The sequence below is a fragment of the Paroedura picta genome, chromosome 4 (genome assembly GCF_049243985.1).
Source record: "Paroedura picta isolate Pp20150507F chromosome 4, Ppicta_v3.0, whole genome shotgun sequence".
Classification (NCBI taxonomy): Eukaryota; Metazoa; Chordata; class Lepidosauria; order Squamata; family Gekkonidae; genus Paroedura; species Paroedura picta.
This window is the reverse complement of record NC_135372.1, coordinates 129,004,275-129,023,002: the sequence shown is the minus strand read 5'-3', so window position 1 is coordinate 129,023,002 and position 18,728 is coordinate 129,004,275.

The following is an 18,728-nucleotide window of genomic DNA, read 5'->3' as shown; positions in this document are numbered from 1 at the left end:
ACAAAAATGCTTCCAGGGTTGCAGAGAAACCAGTTGCTCGTCTAGTGTAGTAGGGAAGTGTATTTCCAAAGAGCGAAGAGGACCTCTGGGATGACTTCTGTTGGGGCAGGGGGGGGGCGATGGACAGGAAAAGTTTCTCTGAGGCAGGAGGTATACCCCAGTTGGATGACACTAAGGGAGTCAATACAGTCGGCAAAGTAGACATTCACACTGCTCTGCACCTATCAATGAAAGGATGCCACAAACTACAGGTAGGTGGGGGAGTGTGGGACGCTGTTCTGATGGATAAGCTTTCTGAAGCTGGCCTTAGCAAGACCGTTCATGCACTGGGAACTTCACTGCCCCAGCTCTCATGCAGGAGTACAAATCAGAGGCGGATGAGGTGCACTGGGCCAAATGTTCCTCTGTGTGGGTGCAGGAAGAGGTGGGGAAACCTGCCACAACTAAAACTCCAGCCTGCAGCCCGGCATGAAACCTCCAGTGCATAAACGGTCCAAGTGTTACCCATTTGGGTGGTCCAAATTACCCCCAATTTAAGGCTTCTGCTTCTAAAATTCTGTTTATGTTTAGGACAGCGCAAGTCGACGAACAGCTCTTTCCTGCAATAAATGTCAATAAATGAAAAGTATATTATCAGCTTACAGCCTCTTCAAGAGTGTCACGGCACAGATGTTGACTCCAGATTTTGATGCAATCATTCAGAGCCAGAGGTGTCAGTTATCAAAGACTGTTAAAACAAGGAAAGAGTGTTAAAGTTTTAGGCATGTTTGAAAAAATAATATTAATTGGACTTGCTTGTGTCCTTTATCAAGTTTATATTTTCGGTGCCTAGCATTACATTTTGGGGCATACGGGGCCCAGCCTGACAAAGTGGCATTTCTCTCAGACCGGCCCTTGTAATAAATGAGTTCACCAATTCTGCAGTGTATAGCATCCCAGCCCTGCTAAACTTCCCCCACTGCTGCCCCGTTCCTCAGTCTCCATCCCCACATCTCCAGCAATTTCCAGCCACGAGTTGGACTAATTTGGCTCCTCTCAAAAGCAAATTCCAGGAACGCTGCAGGCCTTGCCACTGAGTTCTATTATACTGAACTTATTCCTGTCTTACATATGATTGCTGAAAGTAACCTAGAAATGTCAACAAATGAAGACAATGGCTTGGATCTTATGCCACCGCTTCCCTTGCTCTTCTCTCTGGCTGCTGCAGAGGCTCTCCTGAAAGTGCTTGCACATGAGTAAGGGCTTATTGATAACTATGCCAAAGCAGAGATCCAAGTGGGTAGGCTTGTTGTTCTGAAGTAGCACAAGAAAAATAAGAGTCCAATAGCACCTTTAAGACCAACAAAGATTTATTCAAGGCGTGAGCTTTCGAGTGCACGCACTCTTCCTCAGACTAAATGAACAACCATCATAACTGGAGATATAGGGCAAAAGCAAATTGTGGCCAATTAGTAAACTGTGTCATAAAATCCAAATTAAGCCATATGATGCCAGATGATAATTCTTTGCTAAAGCAGCTAATCAGTCCTTTTGAGTTCAGTTGTAGTACACAAAAACATTGGAGAAATAAAACTGTCCATGTTAGTAATTAATGGCAGACACTTTCCCAGTTGTTGCTGGCCCCATCCATCTCCACCCAAGCATGGAAACAACCCTGCAAGTGACAAGCTGTGCTGGCAACTATCTTGTCCTGACACCAGAGAGTTAAATTCAAAATTACATTACAGTCACAGTGTAATGTCACATTACATCACATTACATCACATTACAGTCACAGTGTCCCAGATAAAAGAAATTAAAAAGAAGAGAGGATTGTAAGGAATGTGGATGTAAGAGTTGAACGAGGTTAGCATGCATAGTGAGATAAAAAAAACCTATGTCCTTGTTGAGTCCAGGGTGTGCCATTGTTTTGAGTGCTGCAATAACTTGCATTTCTGCAATCTCCCTTTCTAGTCTGTTCTTGAAGTTTAGTCTGAGGAAGAGTGCATGCATTTGAAAGCTCACGCCTTGAATAAATCTTTGTTGGTCTTAAAGGTGCTATTGGACTCTATTTTTATTATGCCAAAGCACTAGCAGTGGAGAAAGGAAAGGCTGCTTTAGAAGACAACTTCCTCAGCAACCTGAGAGAAGCACCGTGGAACTGGCACTTTAAAGGTCAAGTTCAGCGCTTTAAAGGTCAAGTTCAGGAGCCTGAATAGGGCCCGGAAACAAATTGGGAGCCAGTGTAGACAGAACAAGACTGGAATTATATGGTCCCCTTTCTGGTCAACATTCTGGCCACAGCATTGTTTAACAACCCCAGGCTCCCCCCCCCCCATACTGGCATACCTGACTGGGGAGGGGTGTGGGGTGTTGACACCATCACACAAAATGGGGAAATTGCTCCACCCCATAAGGTAAAAGGTTTTCATATTTGGCATTGTCTGCCCTGCTCAGATTCAGTTGGGTACCAGAAAAGCCCGAACGACTTCAAGAGCCAGCTTGGCAGCCTCTCATCTGGAAAACCAGGTTTGAGCCCCCACTCCAACACAGGCAGCCAGCTGGGTGACCTTGGGCTAGTCACAGTTCTCTCAGAGCTCTCAGAGCTCTCTCAACCTCACCTCCCTCACAGGGTGTCTGTTAGGGTAGGGAGGTAGGGAAGGTGACTGTAAGCCTCTTTGAGACCCATGCAGCCAGCTGGATGACCTTGGGCCGATCACAATTATTTCAGAGCTCTCTCAGCCTCCCTTGCCTCACAGGGTATCTGTTGTGGGGAAGGGAAGGCAATTGGAAGTAGCTTTGAGAAACATGGGGCCTGTTGGCTGACCTTGGGTCACTCACAGTTCTCTCAGAGCTCCCTCAGCCTCCCTCCCTCACAGGGTGTCTGTTGTGGGAAGGGGAGGGCTAGCAATTCTAAGCCGCTTTGAGACTCCTTCCGGTAGTAAAAAGAGGAGTTTGAAAAACCAGCTCTTCCATTCCTCAGCTGAACTTCTACCCTTTGGCTCCAAGAGTGACTGGCTCAGGGCCATCTTTCACCCTGAGCTCAACACCTCCCATTTTGACGTGCCAATGACAAGAATGTCTCTTCCTCTCCCATCAACCTTGTGGGGAAATTTTTTTTTTAATCCATAAGTTAATCTTTGTTCAGTACTTTTGAAAAGGCCCAAAAAAATAAATAAAAACCTACTCGGTATTCTTATCAATAATATATTCTTATTTCCTTGTTTGAGTTCTTTTAGTTGGTTCACAGGAAAAGCCCTCTTGAGAGCCACGCTCCATTTCCATGCGCACCCCAGGGGGACAGAAGTTGTATCACTCTGAAGTTACCTTCATATTGGCAGGCAGAGGCGACAACCGGTCCGGAGACACCGGGGAGCGCTGAAATTTAAACTTGTTAGGTGTTTTGCTTAATACAGCTGAGCTGGAATTTATGCTGGTATTGAAGTTTTCAGAGCTAGGCTATGCTCTTTGGAATGGAATTTCACACTAATGAGCCTTTTAAAAAAAATGTCTGGGAGCAGATTTCAAAGAGGCTTCAATTGTAGAATTCCTGGCCCTACAAACAGAAATATGGCATCTGTAACCAAACAGCACCCTCTACTGGGTATGAATTTGAAAATGCATCCAGCAAGATTCTGGCGGAATTAGGGCACGGACGTCGGCTAAGGTGAGGAGCAGGGCCAGACTCATTGTAGCAAATAAGCTGAGTGGAGGAAAAACCGTTTGTGGAGGAAAAACCATCCATGAAAGCAAAAGGGGGGGGGGGAGGTTGAGTTCAGAACAAAAGATAGACACTGACCAGGGCATTATTCAACTGAAAGAAGTGGTGCAAGATCAGAAGACATGCAGACAGCTGAAACATAGGATCGCAAAGAGCTGGACATGACTGAATGGCTACCGTAATCACCATGCATATTAACAAACATCACTGAGCAAAAAAAGCATTACACCAAAACCTGTGGTTATTGGTTCTTGATCAACTCCTTTGTAAGCTGCCTCACAGAAGTGAATCAATGGGTGGGGTAGAAACGTTTTAAACACATGCATAAATAGGGCAGGTGGCTCAGCAGGCCTGTGCAGGTTGAGCATCCCCTTCCCAGAATCCTTTGCAGTGTCAACAGGTCCCATCGGAGATACCCAGTGTGCATTTGTGTATTTGGAAAATTTGGTGTAGAGCCAGCTTGGTGTAGTGTTTAAGAGTGGCGACCTCCAATCTGGAGAACCGGGTTTGATTCCCCACTCCTCTGCATGCAGCCAGTCACAGTTCTCTCAGGGCCAGTCGCAGTTCTCTCAGGGCTCTCTCAGCCTCACCTACCTCATAGGGTGTCTGTTGTGGGGTGAGGCAGGGAAGGTGAGCCACTCTGAGACTCCTTCGGGTAGAGAAAAGCAGCAGATAAAAACCAACTCGTTTTCTTCAGTAATATCAGGGCTCTCTCAACCTCACCGCCCTCACAGGGTGTCTATTGTGGAGAGAGGAAGGGAAGGAGATTGTAAGCCGCTTTGAGACTCCTTTGGGTAGAGAAAAAGCAGCATAGAAGAACCAACTCTTCTTCTTTAGTAATATCAGGGCTCTCTCAGCCTCACCTCCCTCACAGGGTGTCTGTTGTGGGGTGAGGAAGAGAAGGTAATTGTAAACCGCTTTGAGACTTCTTTAGGTAGTAAACAGCGGTGTACAAAAAACCCATCTCTATAACGGATAAATCAGTGACCACTGCATATACCTCATGTACAGTGTAATGCTTTGCACGGTCTGCATGCACAGCTGACCACATCTGTCTGGGGTTGAATCCTGCCACTTAACCAGAAGGTATTTGGCTGGGTGCATTGCAGCTAATGAAACTGAAGAGGTGATAGGATTTTATGGCTTTGGCATTATGGACACCTTTGATGGCTGGTACCCATGATATCAGGCAGCTTTCTTCTCGAGGGGCATCAGGAGGTGGCCAGGTGGCAGTAGCACCCAGCTGCTGAGCAGATAGGAGCAGCTGACACTGAGCAGATAGGAGCATCTGACACTCGGGGATGTCCTTACCTGCTCCTGAGCTGGATGCTTCTATCACCTGGACAGCACTGAAGGAATACCTGTGTGCCACCCCTCCTGCCCCCTGGCAGTTGTAATAGCCCCCCCCCACTGAACCAAGACCAGAGCCAACCCTACCACTTTGTTGTGTCACTGAGGAAGGCCTGTCTATTTTTGGCACGGGCACACATGTACCCTGCAGCATGGACATAGCCAGCTGTCAAATGCGAGAATCTTATGCATGATCATGCAGCCACAGATCGCTTTGACAGGCACTCAATTGCACATTTGCTTCCCCAAATGTCATCAATGTCTGTGGGGATGCATTTTAGTGAAATGGAGTGGCCCATCCGTTCTGTGACGGCCAGCACAATTTAGGGGTTTCCCATCCTGTCAGCCAGCTGAAAATGAATGACAGGAATGAACATTCTGGACACTGGGAAGTCCGGTCCCTCATGATATCCAGGGAATTTTCTTTCCAGTAGTCTCTTGTGCACAAGAATTTTGATTGTTTCTTTATTATTATTATTATTTGGCCTTTCCACTCGTATTCGCCCAGTGTGAAAATTAATCCGATGTGCCCTGTATAGTCACTGTTCTAAGTTTCCGGATTGGAGCCTTTAAACGTTTACGAAAGAGGCTTGAAGATTTGAACCCATTCCTTAGTACTACAGTGGTAAAGATAACAGTAAAGACATAATAAAGTCTGGAATCAAAGAAGAGAGAATGGGAGGCACAGCAGCTTTGCATAGGGAACTAGAGCAACTGGAGGAAGAATAGAGTGCTAGAGGAAGAAGGTCTCACACAGACTCATACGATCATTCTAAACAGACAAGCCGGGAACCCAAAAGAACTTACACAGGGAGACTTCTCATCGCCCTCAGCCGGTTCTCCTCTCTCCGCCTTCCGCCCCTCACAGCCCTTGCAACTTCTCCCCTTTTCTTCTTTCCCTTCAGGGCCCATTCCGCACACATAGGATAATGCACTTTCAATGTGCTTTGGCAGCTGGATTTTCCTGTGCAGAACAGAAAAACCTACTTCTAAAGTGCATTGAAAGTGCATTATCTATTGTGTGCAGACTAGGCCCAGCTCCCATTCCAATTCCCATTCTACCCTCTCCCAACTGCTCCCTCCTGTCTTTTTTGTTAGCTTCCGCCCATTCCTTCTTGCACTCAATGTGCCCCTCCTGTGGCCATTTTGGATCACCAAAGCAACCCCAAATGGCTTTTGAGATCATTAGGGATTAGCCTTGGGCTTCCCCTAGCTTTGTATTTTCATCATACTTTCTGCCCCTAGCCCTACTATGCAGATTTTTTGATCTGCACTTTGGAACTGGGGTCAGATACCAATTGTCCCATCCCTCAATATGTTTTCCCAGTATTCATGTGCAAACGTTACTATGTTCAGATAAAGGATCTCAAGCTACATATCAGGACAAAATGATTTTAGGGGTCTGTTCATACAGACCAATTCTTAAAATAGTCTTATTGTGCATTTGTAGACCTTACACACAACATGAATTTGGCCTGAATGTAGAGCGTCATTCTGGGCAATTGTGTCTATTTTTGTCCGTATCAACATTTCCCTAAAGGATATTTTGCCCCAAAGAGAACACAGCAAAGGCATTTCATTTGTTCATTTCTGTGTAATGTATCTTGCTATACTCATTAAAGTCTTTGGAATTTGTACTCTACGTATTGCTAAGTCGTTTACACTCCCCTGGGAAGCCCCTGAATGGGAGCAACACAATAGGGTCCTATTGTTAGCTGGTAAAAGGTTGCACTTGCAATGTTTTGATGATTTCACCAGGTTGAGAAGTACCGTCACAGGCAAGACGGATCTGTTAAAAGATTCCGGCTTTTGTTCCTGCCATCTCCTTGCCCTAAACTTAGAGAAGAACGTGAAAAGGGAGTAAAACATCTAATGACTTTTCCCCATCCGCAGCTATTATTATTTTAGCAAAGGGTACAAAAAATGGTGTCGGAAATGAGATCAGCCCCCCTATCCCGGTTGCCCCACTGATTTCTCCACCCCATCCTGTCCCCATCTTCGCTGACATCAATATGGAAATAATGGATAGTGGTTACCAATTGCGGGGGGAAGGAAAAATAATCAAGTTTGTACTTCTGAGCACATTCCAAACCCGGTCATCATTGAAAATATCCAGGCTGAATCCCAGTAGCCTGTTGCGCAAGCAACTCTGCAGACACAAGGCTATAAGAGAAACCATGTTGGAACAGGTCAATGGCTCAACACATCATCAGAACCATACTTAAGGCTTAATAGGGTTGACGTAAGTCCACTGTGACTTGGCCGCACTTTCCACCACCACCACTACCACCACCACCACCAACACCAACACCAACACCACCACCACCATCACAGGGGTGAAATGCATTGAAGCAGAATTGTATGGATCACTAGACCAAAAAGTAATGGGTAGGGGAAGGCTATCTAGATGTGAATTATCAATTTGATCACATATTTATCCCATTCTTCCTCCAGTTGCAGTTGAGTTGCGGGGTATCTGCTCAGCATGCCGGAGGTCCCCCAAGTTCAGTCCCTGGCATCTCAAGATTGGGCGGGAGGGTCCAGTAGTAGATGATGTGAAAGACCTCCACTGAAGACCCTGGAGAGAAGCTGCCATTCTGAGTTGACAATACAGACCTTGAACGAAGAAGAGTTGGGGTTTTGGACCCCACTTTCTATTACCCGAAAGAGTCTCAAAGCAGCTTCCAATTGCCTTGCCTTCCTCTCCCCACTGCAGACACCCTGTGAGGGAGGTGATGCTGAGAAAACTCTGAGAGGACTGTGAGTGGACCAAGGTCACCCAGCAGGCAGCATGCAAAGGAGGAATTAGTTTAGTTAGTTGGTTTAGCCCTTGGTATGCTGTGCACTTATATAGAATTATAAGTGTAGGAGGACACCGAACAGTGCAACTCATGATCTATACTTGGAAGTGGTATAGTCCAGTCTACCACCTTGGGGCTCAGCCACTTCATTACCTCCTCATCCCATCAGATGTGTAGAGCTGACCTAAAGCCAGTTTGGTGTAGTGGTTAGGAGTGTGGACTTCTAATCAGGCATGCCATTTTCGATTCTGCACTCCCCCACATGCAGCCAGCTGGGTGACCTTGGGCTCGCCACAGCACTGATAAAACTGTTCTGACCGAGCAGTGATATCAGCGCTCTCTCAGCCTCACCCACCCCACAGGGTGTCTGTTGTGGGGAGAGGAATGGGAAGGCGACTGTAAGCCGCTCTGAGCCTCCTTTGGGTAGGGAAAAGCGGCATATAAGAACCAACTCTTCTTCTTCTTCTTCTAAATCATTATAAATTAGGAAGAATTTTTCAGGTACTGCATTTGAATGCAGGGGTGGCATTTGGATGGGAGACCACTAAGGGAAAGTGAGCTTGCTAAACAGAGGAAGACAACAGAAAACCATCTCTAGTCATCTCTTGCCTTGACAATCCTGTGAGGTGGTACTTAATGGGGGTCTCCATCCAGTTGTGGCTCAATGGCACACTCTAATTTTTTTAATCTGGCATAACAAAAGCATGCATTACCCATGATCCTCCCAATACACATGATTTCTATTTGGTGACATGGGTATGTGCAGTTGGATACCCCCATATATGATTACTGAGATGCACAGGAGTTTTACAGATGCATATACACGTGTGCATGATTGTGCGAACTGTTATACAGAGGAGCTCCTCCTGAATATGATAGTCCTGCTCAGAAACAGGAAATGTATGGGTATAGACCTTTTCCCTATGTTTGGGAACTGAAAGCAGAGATGACTTCTCAGCACAGCCAAATTCTGTCATCGGGCTGCATGAGGAATACGTCCACACTTAGAGAAGAAACTGAAGTTCTTTATTGCGAGAGAACTCCATACTGGATTAGAAAGGCAGAATAAGGTTTTCTAGCTAGATAGCTAAACTAGGTGGAAAAGAGATTGTAGAAACTGTGTCCAGTCCTTGTAGGGAACAGAGGAAGAGAAAGAAGGGAAGTGGCCATAAGGAAGGAATCCAGAAGAGTAACACTCTGGGCAAGAGTGTGGTAAGCCAGTGTGGGGTAATGTTTAAGAACGGTGGCCTCTAATCTGGAGAACTGGGTTTGATTCCTTTCCTCCATGTGCAGCCAGCTGGGAGACCCTAACCTAGTCACAGTCCTGATAGTGCTATTCTCACAGAACTGTCTCAGAGCTCTCTCAGACCCACCTCCCTCACAGGGTGTCTGTTGCGGGGAGAGGAAAGGGAAGGCGACTGTAAGCTGCTTTGATACTCCTTCTGGTAGTACTAAAACCAACTCTTCTTCTTCAGAGGGACAGCAACAGGAGGGGACAAAGGAAAAGGTCAGAGAGTACCCTATCTAAAATCTTGAAAAGCTACTGCCGATCAGAACAGAGAACACGAACCAACAAACTCACTTGATAGAAGGCAACTCCCTGCATCCAAGCCCTATGAGACTATCTAGCCTAAATTTCTGAAATGGAAGTTCATGATCCGAAACCTGCGACAGCTTGTTCACATCCACAAAGCAGCACCTGATGCGAATCAGCAAGCCATAGTGTGAGATCCTGCAAGCCCTAAAACAGTTCTGCAGGGCCTTAAGACAGAGCTGTTCTATCCAGGACTATGGTTGAGGCCTACAGAATACCAAAAGTAACCAGGCCTCCCTCCACATCAACACGCCACTTACGAATAACACCACAGCACTCTGGTCCTCCCCTCCTATTGGAGCGAAGGCGGGACCCTATATTAAGGTTTAACGTAAAGTTTTAATTCCGTTTCATGGCCTTATGTAGCAAACCGCCCCAAACCCTCGGGGAAGGGCAGCCTAAAAAAAAAAAAAAACTGAACACAAATAAATAAATATACCTCACCGGCATATGCAGGTAAATAATACGGGAACTTTCCTCCCTAGATTTCTTCCGAGCTCCTATTTGAGGGGCACAGCACAAAGGCGGCGATAGTAGGAAGCTAAATCACTATACCTTGCCAAACCCAGAATGATGTAGCCTACCTATGTCCCTGGATTTTATGAAAGATGGGAAGATTTGTAGAGGAAAAAGCTCAGGGAACATCACTCTCTGTGCGCTTTGGCGTGTACGAGTTAATAAATTCTAGTTGTCTTGGCTCTTAGGGATTCGGTTCTGTCTAAAATTTCAGTTTGGTTTCCCACCTCCTCTCCCTGGTGGAGCCTGAACTTGGAAATAGCATCACTCAATGGCTCGTTAGTTTGATAAACTGGCATAAGCGACTCAAGCTAGAATGGGTACCTCTAGCACAGAAGCATTTATAGGTCTCCGGGGGATTCTTCAAAACACCAGAAAGTCCTTGGGTACTGAATCACTGCAAACGGCTCCAAAATCTTTACTGTTTACATGTACATAAATGTATATATATTATATGTATTTGTGTGTGCACGTGTATGTGTAAACATGAAAGAGTCAAAACAATTTGGCTGTGATTCAGTACCCAAAGACTTCTTGGTGTTTTGTAGAATTCCCTTGGTTGGGTTTCTTTTCTTTCTTCCCCCCCCCCCCCTCTTTCATTCTTTTTAAAGTATATATATTTGCTGTGAAAATGTCATCACTAAAATATGGAATAAGCGTCTCCCACTTGGCTTTTATTACTAGTAAAGCATTCAAAAGCTTCTGGAATAGAATTACCCGCCGAATGCAAAACTCCGCTGAGTATTCAAAGAGTCCCTCCGCCGGTGTTGATTTCCATTCTCAATCCTCCATTACAATAAAAATGAGTAAATATTAATCCGGAGCTGTCCGACTTTTGGATTCTGTCATACATTTGCAGGTTATCCTGCTGTTCCCAGTAGAATTTCACCTTGAAGCGTTATTCATACAAACAGGTGTCGGTATAAATTTTGGAAGATTACTAGTTGGGAATGGCATTTTTTCCCCACATACACACCACCATATGCAAAATCTCTGCTTCCGGACCACCTCGTTAATTGCTAGATCCAGCTCAAAGAATAAACGGTCCATTTTTAAAAAGTATGCAGGTTATGCAAGTCAACTGCCAATACTGAGGTTCATGGGGTGGGATCAGTTGTCTGGGAATTAATTTTTTTTTTAATCTCAGGGGAAAATAGTGTGAATTGCAAAAGATAAAAGTAAAGAGGAGGGGAAGAGGACACAGGTAACGCCTTCAATCAGGCCTTGACCTGAATAGCTCAGGTAAGCTTGATCCAACCCTGCCAAGTATTTGGATGGGAGATGTCCAAGGATTTGAGTGATATTTCCTGCTGCCTTCACGCACACTGTTTCCGGAGTTATGATTTGCTGGCACGTTCTCACCACACTGAATTCTGAATGCAGACTCTGAATCCACCCCTGGCATTCTGCATTTGTGGTTTGCCCCATCACTGGTCAGGATTCCATTTCCAGCATGTGTTTTGTACTTCCATCAGGAGAGTGGGCCGTCCCACCTCCCATCCTGCCTTTTTTTTTTTTTTTTGGTCTGACTATGCGCAATAATGCGATTGTATCCTAACACAGTCAAAATAAGCCTCTCCCTTCACCCTCCCCCCCTTTCAAGAATTGTCACCTGGTTTGGGGGGGGGCAGACTCAGAAAGAAGTGCCACAAATATCTGCCCACCTGTCCAATTGTGGCCAGGTGCTGGAATGTCCTTCCCGCCAGCTTACTCTCGAGTCTCCTCTGGGACGCTGCTGCAACAGGAAATGGTGAGTGGGCGGCAAAAGATGGCAGATTTCAATAGTATGCCTTGTCATTCCACATGGCTATTCAGGTGCAGCCCATTGACCAGGCAAACAGGGGAGAAAAGCGTGCATGGCAGCTGTTACACACAATCAAAATCAAGGGGAATTTTTTCTGTTTGTTTCATATTTTGGGGTCATTTTCAGGATATATAGGTAACTCTTACAGCTGCCGACTCTAGAGGGAGTAACACCTGGAGATTTTAGGGGTGGAGCTAGGAAGGGCAAAGTTTGGGGAGGGGGAGGGACCTCAGCAAGGTATAATACTGTAGAGCCCACCCTCCAAAGCAGCCATTTTCTTCAGTGGAACTGATGTCCATGTTTGGAGGTCAGTTTTAATTCTTGGAGATCTCAAAGCCATCTCTGGAGGCTCGCAACACAAGTAACCCTGGTTGCCACCACTATGACAAAAAGCTAACCTTTGATGTTTACCTAATATCTTCCAGATTTCTCATAATTCCATTATTGTTTTTGAAAGTTCCATTTAATTAAATATGTGAGCAGTATAGAAAGCAACTGGTTAAGAAATGTATTCATCCCACCAGCACTGTCTGATGTAAAATTAAATTTATAGGTAAACAAGCAAAAAGAACTTCATGCATATTTATTCATAGGAGGAAACATTCCAATCTGAAATGAAAAATAAGTACAAAGCATCTATGTTTGCCTGCAATAGGGAAGAAGAAGAAGAAGAACTCCACTTTATACTATCTGAAGGAGTCTCAAAGTGGCTTATAATCACCTTCCTTTCCTCTCCCACAGCAGACACCCTGTGAGGGAGGTGAGGCTGAAAGCTCTTAGAGAACTGTGACTTGTCCAAGATCACCCAACTGACTGCATGTGGAGAAGTGAGGACTCAAACCTTGGTCTCCAGATTAGAGGCCACAGCTTTTAACTCCTTTCAAGGAGAATATTTTCTCTGGGTGAACTGATCTATGTCACCTAAACATATTGTAATAGTGGGGGAATCACCCCAGTGAAATTTCTTGGCACCACGGTGACCTGGCACCTGGGATTTGTTAAGCCATGGGTTAGTCAGTGTTTATGACCCATAGGATGTTTCAGCCTCTTCCCCAAATGCTTTCCCTACACTAGGCAAAACTGAACAGGGAACTAAAGGACTGACAGTATGGTATAGCAGCATGATATGAAATCCCAACATTTTTCAGTGGAGCACACCCCGCCCAGTTTCAATCAAACTTATCCCCAAGCTGGTTTCCCATTTGTTGAAGAGCAAAATAGGGTGCAATTGGAGATTTCTCTATTCTTTGTCTCCCAACAAACAGATAAGCAGCAGGGGTGGGGAGGATACTTCCAGAAACAACACTGATTACAAATTCAGCCTGTGGGAAAAGAATTAATCACCCTCTTCCCCCAACACCACTGCTGCAATCAAATTAAGAGTCCCCCGAGCCAGCATTTCACTAATCATCAAGAGATAAATCACAAATCCCTCCGGCATCAGGGAAGACCCTGAATGTGCAGTTAATGGAATCAAATCAACGTGACCCCCCACCCCACCCGAGAATAGACCTCATACCTGACACCATTTCCCCCTCGAAAACAATACCCTGCATGGCATGATGTGGCTATCACAATGACATCACTACACTCTGCATACCTCTGAAGATGCCACCGGCCGTTTTGTACCCATCATGATCTGGCCAGTCAAAGTGCCGTTGATGCAAGATCATTTCTTCAGGCGCTTCCGTGCAAAGGGTGATTCCCTGTTGTCAGTTTGCAAAGAATCGGTTTCCATATTATTATTTTAATGCGCATGTGGCAGTAAGAAACGTCTCTGAGTAGGCTGTGATTTTCTAATGCGGCACAGCGCAATTATATTGAAAATATTGTACAAATTGCAACATGTATTAAATGTCAAAATACCTACTTGGAATTATGAATCGAAATGACATTATTTAAAAAACATGTGAGAAAGCATCTTCATAATTATATGTTATCAACACGGAGACAGATTAGCTATTCTTTTAACATAATTAATTTTATGCACAATGCATTTCTGTTTGCTGTATTTGTCATTGTTCGGCAATATAATTATGAATTACTAAGGAATGTTTTCTAGAATCTTTTAAGTTATTTTAATTGCCTCTATGCCGATCCTTTATTTTCCTCTTGTTCTACTCATTAAGTGTAATCCTGACTCCACTGAAACCAACATCTCGATTTCTCTTAGCTGCCGTGCACCATCCTCCTTGGTTTTATGTATGGTTATATGACCATGCAATTCATCTGGCTATTTCCATCACAATCTATATCTAAATAAGGGTGTATGCACACGAAAGCTTATACCTTGAATAAAACTTCATTCGTACTATGGGAGTCAAACTTCATTCCAATCTTTTCCACTGTATCACATTTACATATGACCTCTCTTAGAAGTCAGGCAATTTCCGCACATCAGTAAAAATAGCATTATACCAGTTTAATGGCAAAGCGCTAAATTTTATTGCACCTCCCAGCCCCTCCTCACCTTTTTGCTGTCTCGCCTTTGTCTGCCACCTTTTTGCACATCGCATCCTCCACATCTGCTGCTGGGATTGGCAGAAGAGAGCAACACACCTTATAAGCGTCGCACATCAATCAATCCAGGCAACCAATCCTCTTTCTCCATATTTTAAAGGTCCCGCAATGCCCACTAATTCTTTTTTAATCATACTTCTCCGTTTAAATGCCTGTGCATAGAATCATAGATGCCTAGTGCTTTTTGAACGCCATCCCTTATGGGATCATGAGTCCTTTGAGACATTTAAAAATTAATCTTGTTCCTCGTTTGGGGGTTGGGGAGAAAACTTTAGAGTGGCACGCTTTGTTACAACTTTGAAAAAAAAATCTTTTATTTTTGGGATCGCCTACAAGCTTGTCCGCCTATTCATTTCTCCAGGAAGTTAGCCATTTTTAAAAAGACATTCCCATCCCCAGGAACAAGGGAGAGGGAGGCGAGTGCAAGGGTGGGGTGAGGCAGGTGACTTTTAGCACATTTGAGACTCCATACCTTTCCTCTGCTGGTTGCTCTCTGGTAGCTCACACTAAATAGGTTGGTAAATCCACTTTAGGCGATTACTCAACTCATGCTTTAAAATGGAGCATGTAGCGAGCCGGTTAATGCCCAGACGTCATATGGAGTAAGAATATAGCGACTTCTTTTAGCAGACATTATACTACATTTAATGGTTGCGGAAATGCCCTCAGTTCTTTGAAGAGTTTCCAAAAAGCAAGCCCCCTTGATTAAAAGGAGACTGACCCCTGCTTAATACATCACCCACTAAAGTACACTTACCCCCACGTCCTTTTCAGCTTACCTTCTGCATGGTTTCAACATCACATTCTTTCCACTTGGGTATCAATTTCACTCCTGTTTGTACAAAGCTTGAGTCCAGTGGCACCTTTAAAACCAACACATTTTAATTCTGGGCATGCACACACCCAAAAGCTTATACAGGCTCCCTCGAGAGGTGGTCGGTTCTCCATTTTTGGAAATTTTTTAACAGAGGCTGGATAGCCAACTGACAGAGAGGCTGATTCTGTGAAGGCTCAAAGGGGTGGCAGTGGATGAGTGATAGGTTTGTGAGTGTCCTGCGTGGTGCAGGGGGCTGGACTAGATGACCCAGGAGATACCTTCCATGATTCTACGATTCTATACCCAGAATAAACTTTTCTTAAAGGTGCCACTGGACACCAATGTTTTTCCACTGTTTCATAGGAACACGACTACCCATCTGAATCCCCCCTATTTGTGAGAGCAGGGCACCCTAACCGTGTATTATTTATTATTTATTCATTTATCATTTAATTTCTAGCCCACCGCTCCTGTTGACCAGCTCATGGTGGCTAACAAATTCACAATAAACCCCCAATTAAAACCCACTGTAAAATAATATCACAATCCAAAACCAATCGGCAACAGTTAAGCCTTCCCATCACACACACACACACCCCATTCACACAAATGAATATCACCTGGGGGAGGAGGTTAAAAAGGGAACTGCATTGGTCTTATTCGCTCAAGGATGGGAGAACTGAAAGTGGCTAACAATCGCCTACCCGTCTTCCTTTCACAAAGGTGAGACTGAGAGAGCTCTGAGAACTGTGACTGGCCCAAGGTCACCCAGCTGCCTGCATGTGGAAGAGTGGGGACTCAACCCAGCTCTCCTGATTAGAGGCTGCCACTCTTAACCACTACACCAAGGTGGTTCTGAGAAGAACTGGGTGAGATGGACCCAAAACGACGGCTGTATCCAAGGCACACACCTCACCGGTTAAGAGTATAACACACGCTCGGTGTGCGTAAGCAACCCAGTGAGAAATGCCTGTTTTGCAGTTCGTGTAAAGATGTGACACCCTTTCACCAGGGACTAACCGATCCTGAGCTTTCCTCTCCCCTGGCATGTGCTGCTTCCCTAAAGACATGCCGTACCCAAAATGTGGAAGCCTAGCAACGGCTTGCCTAGAATTGCAACTGACACTCTCCCAAGCCCGTGAGGCATAAATCAGCATGCGCGTGTAATCCTTTTCACCCTTCACCCGACAGAAGGGAGATACTGCACCGCTGGAGGCAGCCGGGCCACTGCTGCACAAGTGAACATTAATGACTAATGTCAATGGGGGGAGAAGAGAGGGGAAAGACAGATGGGGCATTTAATGTCCAGCTTTATCAGGCAGTTCTAGATATGGATTTCTGGGGGGGGGTGCGGCAGTGTGCGGCCAGAGCCAAAGTGCCTTCTTGAAGGCGTGCCAGAGTGCAGCAGCACCTGCGCAGGGCGCTCTCCAGCACAAAGACACCATCCATCTCTGTTTTGCTTGTGCAAATGCACGGGTAGGGGACTTCAGACAGATTGTTAAGGCCTATTTGTAAATGGTTTTCCAGCAAAGATTTATTCAAGGCGTGAGCTTTCGAGTGCAAGTTTTCTTTCTAAGCCTCAGTCTTCCTCAGCTCACACCTTGAAAAACATGTGTTGGTCTTAAAGGTGCCACTGGACTCTGATTTCATTGCACTACTTCAGACCAACACGGCTACCCACTTGAATCTATGGTTTTCTAGGGGTTTGTGTTAAATTCGTGGGTTCAGAGGTGGACATGGACACCGGTGGTCATTTGAGCTCTTTATCAGGGACACAGTATGGTACAAGAACTGAACTGAACCAGCACCCCCCCCCACACACACACACACACACACACACACACACACAAAACTCAACTATACACAAGCAAAGAATGGATGTTCCTGCCAGTGTATGCTATAGGTCAGTTTCAGTTTACATTGACCAGATCCTGCAGTTGGGTTCTAGCCATGCATTGGTCAATTACATTGTAAGCGACCTCAAGTTTTGTCTTCAGTAGATCTACAGACACAAGGGTTTGTATCTATATTAACTTTAGCAGAGCAGTCCTACCATTGTGAGATATTCTATTATTTCAGTATATGCCGACCTAATTGGTGTTGGGATGAGAGGCAGGCTGCTGGGAACCCTGGCTTAGCAGCTCTGAATTTTCCCACAGAAGAAAAACTTCAGTCTAAGAGAGCCAGTGTGGCATAGTGGTTTGAGCAGAGGCTCAGGATGTCAGAGATCCACGGACAAATCTCAACCCTGTCAAGAAAGCTTTGCTAGGTGCCCCTGGGCCATATCAGCCTCACACACCACACAGGACTGTTCAGAAGAAGAGTTGGTTTTATAGGCATCTTTTCTCTACCCGTGGGAGTCCCAAAGCAGCTTACAGTTGCCTTCCCTTTCCTCTCGCCACAACAGACACTCTGTGAGGTGGGTGAGACTGCATTGTCAGATATTACTGCATTGTCAGAACAGCTTTATCAGTGCTGTGGCAAGCCCAGGGTCACCCATCTGGTTGCATGTGGGGGTGAGCAGAATCAAATCCAACTCGCCAGATTAGAAGTCCGCACTCCTGACCACACCAAGAGGGTAAAATGGAGAAACAATAATGTACTTTGGGAAAAACACAAGGTATAAAAACCTTGAGTTAAACGTATCTATGTAGCACATCCAAGAAACAGAAATCAGAAAAGGGCTGTGCAAACAGTGCAAATCTTAATGGCTGGGTCACCACGCAGCCATAGGATATGTGGCAGGAGATTCAGTCATAAGGTCACCATAAATCAGAAGCAACTTCTCTCTCTCTCTCACGCACAGACACACATGCACACGCATAGCTCTAAGACTCCTGTTTATATAAAAGCCAGTAACTCAGAATATCCCCTGCCTTTAATCCACTGATTGTATTGTACTGCCATGTCTCTATTTTCCATGTAAACCGCCCTGAGCTGAAAGGGGGGGGTATATAAATAAATAAAATAAACAAATTAAACCCTGATAGTTGATTAGGACACCTCTCCAACCTCAGTAAGGAAGAGGAGGCAGCTTTGAAGATATTTTAAAATTTAAATTTTAAATTATATTTGTTTTTGGGTTTAAAGGCTTAATTTGAGAAATGTTTATTTTAAAAATTATATTGTTCAATTTTGTTGTGATGTGCCATGTTCTATGTAAATGTACCAAAATGTTTTATGTAAACCGCCCAGAGCCGTAGGGAAGGGCGGTATAAAAATACAAACAAACAAACAAACAAACAAACAAACAAATAAATAATAAAACGTGCCGCCAGCGAAGGGTGGAATACAAGTGTAATTTTATATGTACGTACTAGAAAGAAAGAAAGAAAGAAAGAAAGAAAGAAAGAAAGAAAGAAAGAAAGAAAGAAAGAAAGAAAGAAAGAAAGAAAGAAAGAAAGAAAGAAAGAAAGAAAACGATCCGACAGCAACAGGGATGCAGCCCAGCTAACCACTTCCTTAATTCCCCCCCCCCTGAATTTTGCACACACTGGATAATGCACTTTCGATACGCTTTCGCCACTTCTGTGCAGTTCAAAAGACCCTGCTTCTCAAGCGCATTGCAAATGCATCCCCCAACGCCGTGCGCGGGACAAACCGCCAGCAGAAGCGCTGGCGACGCG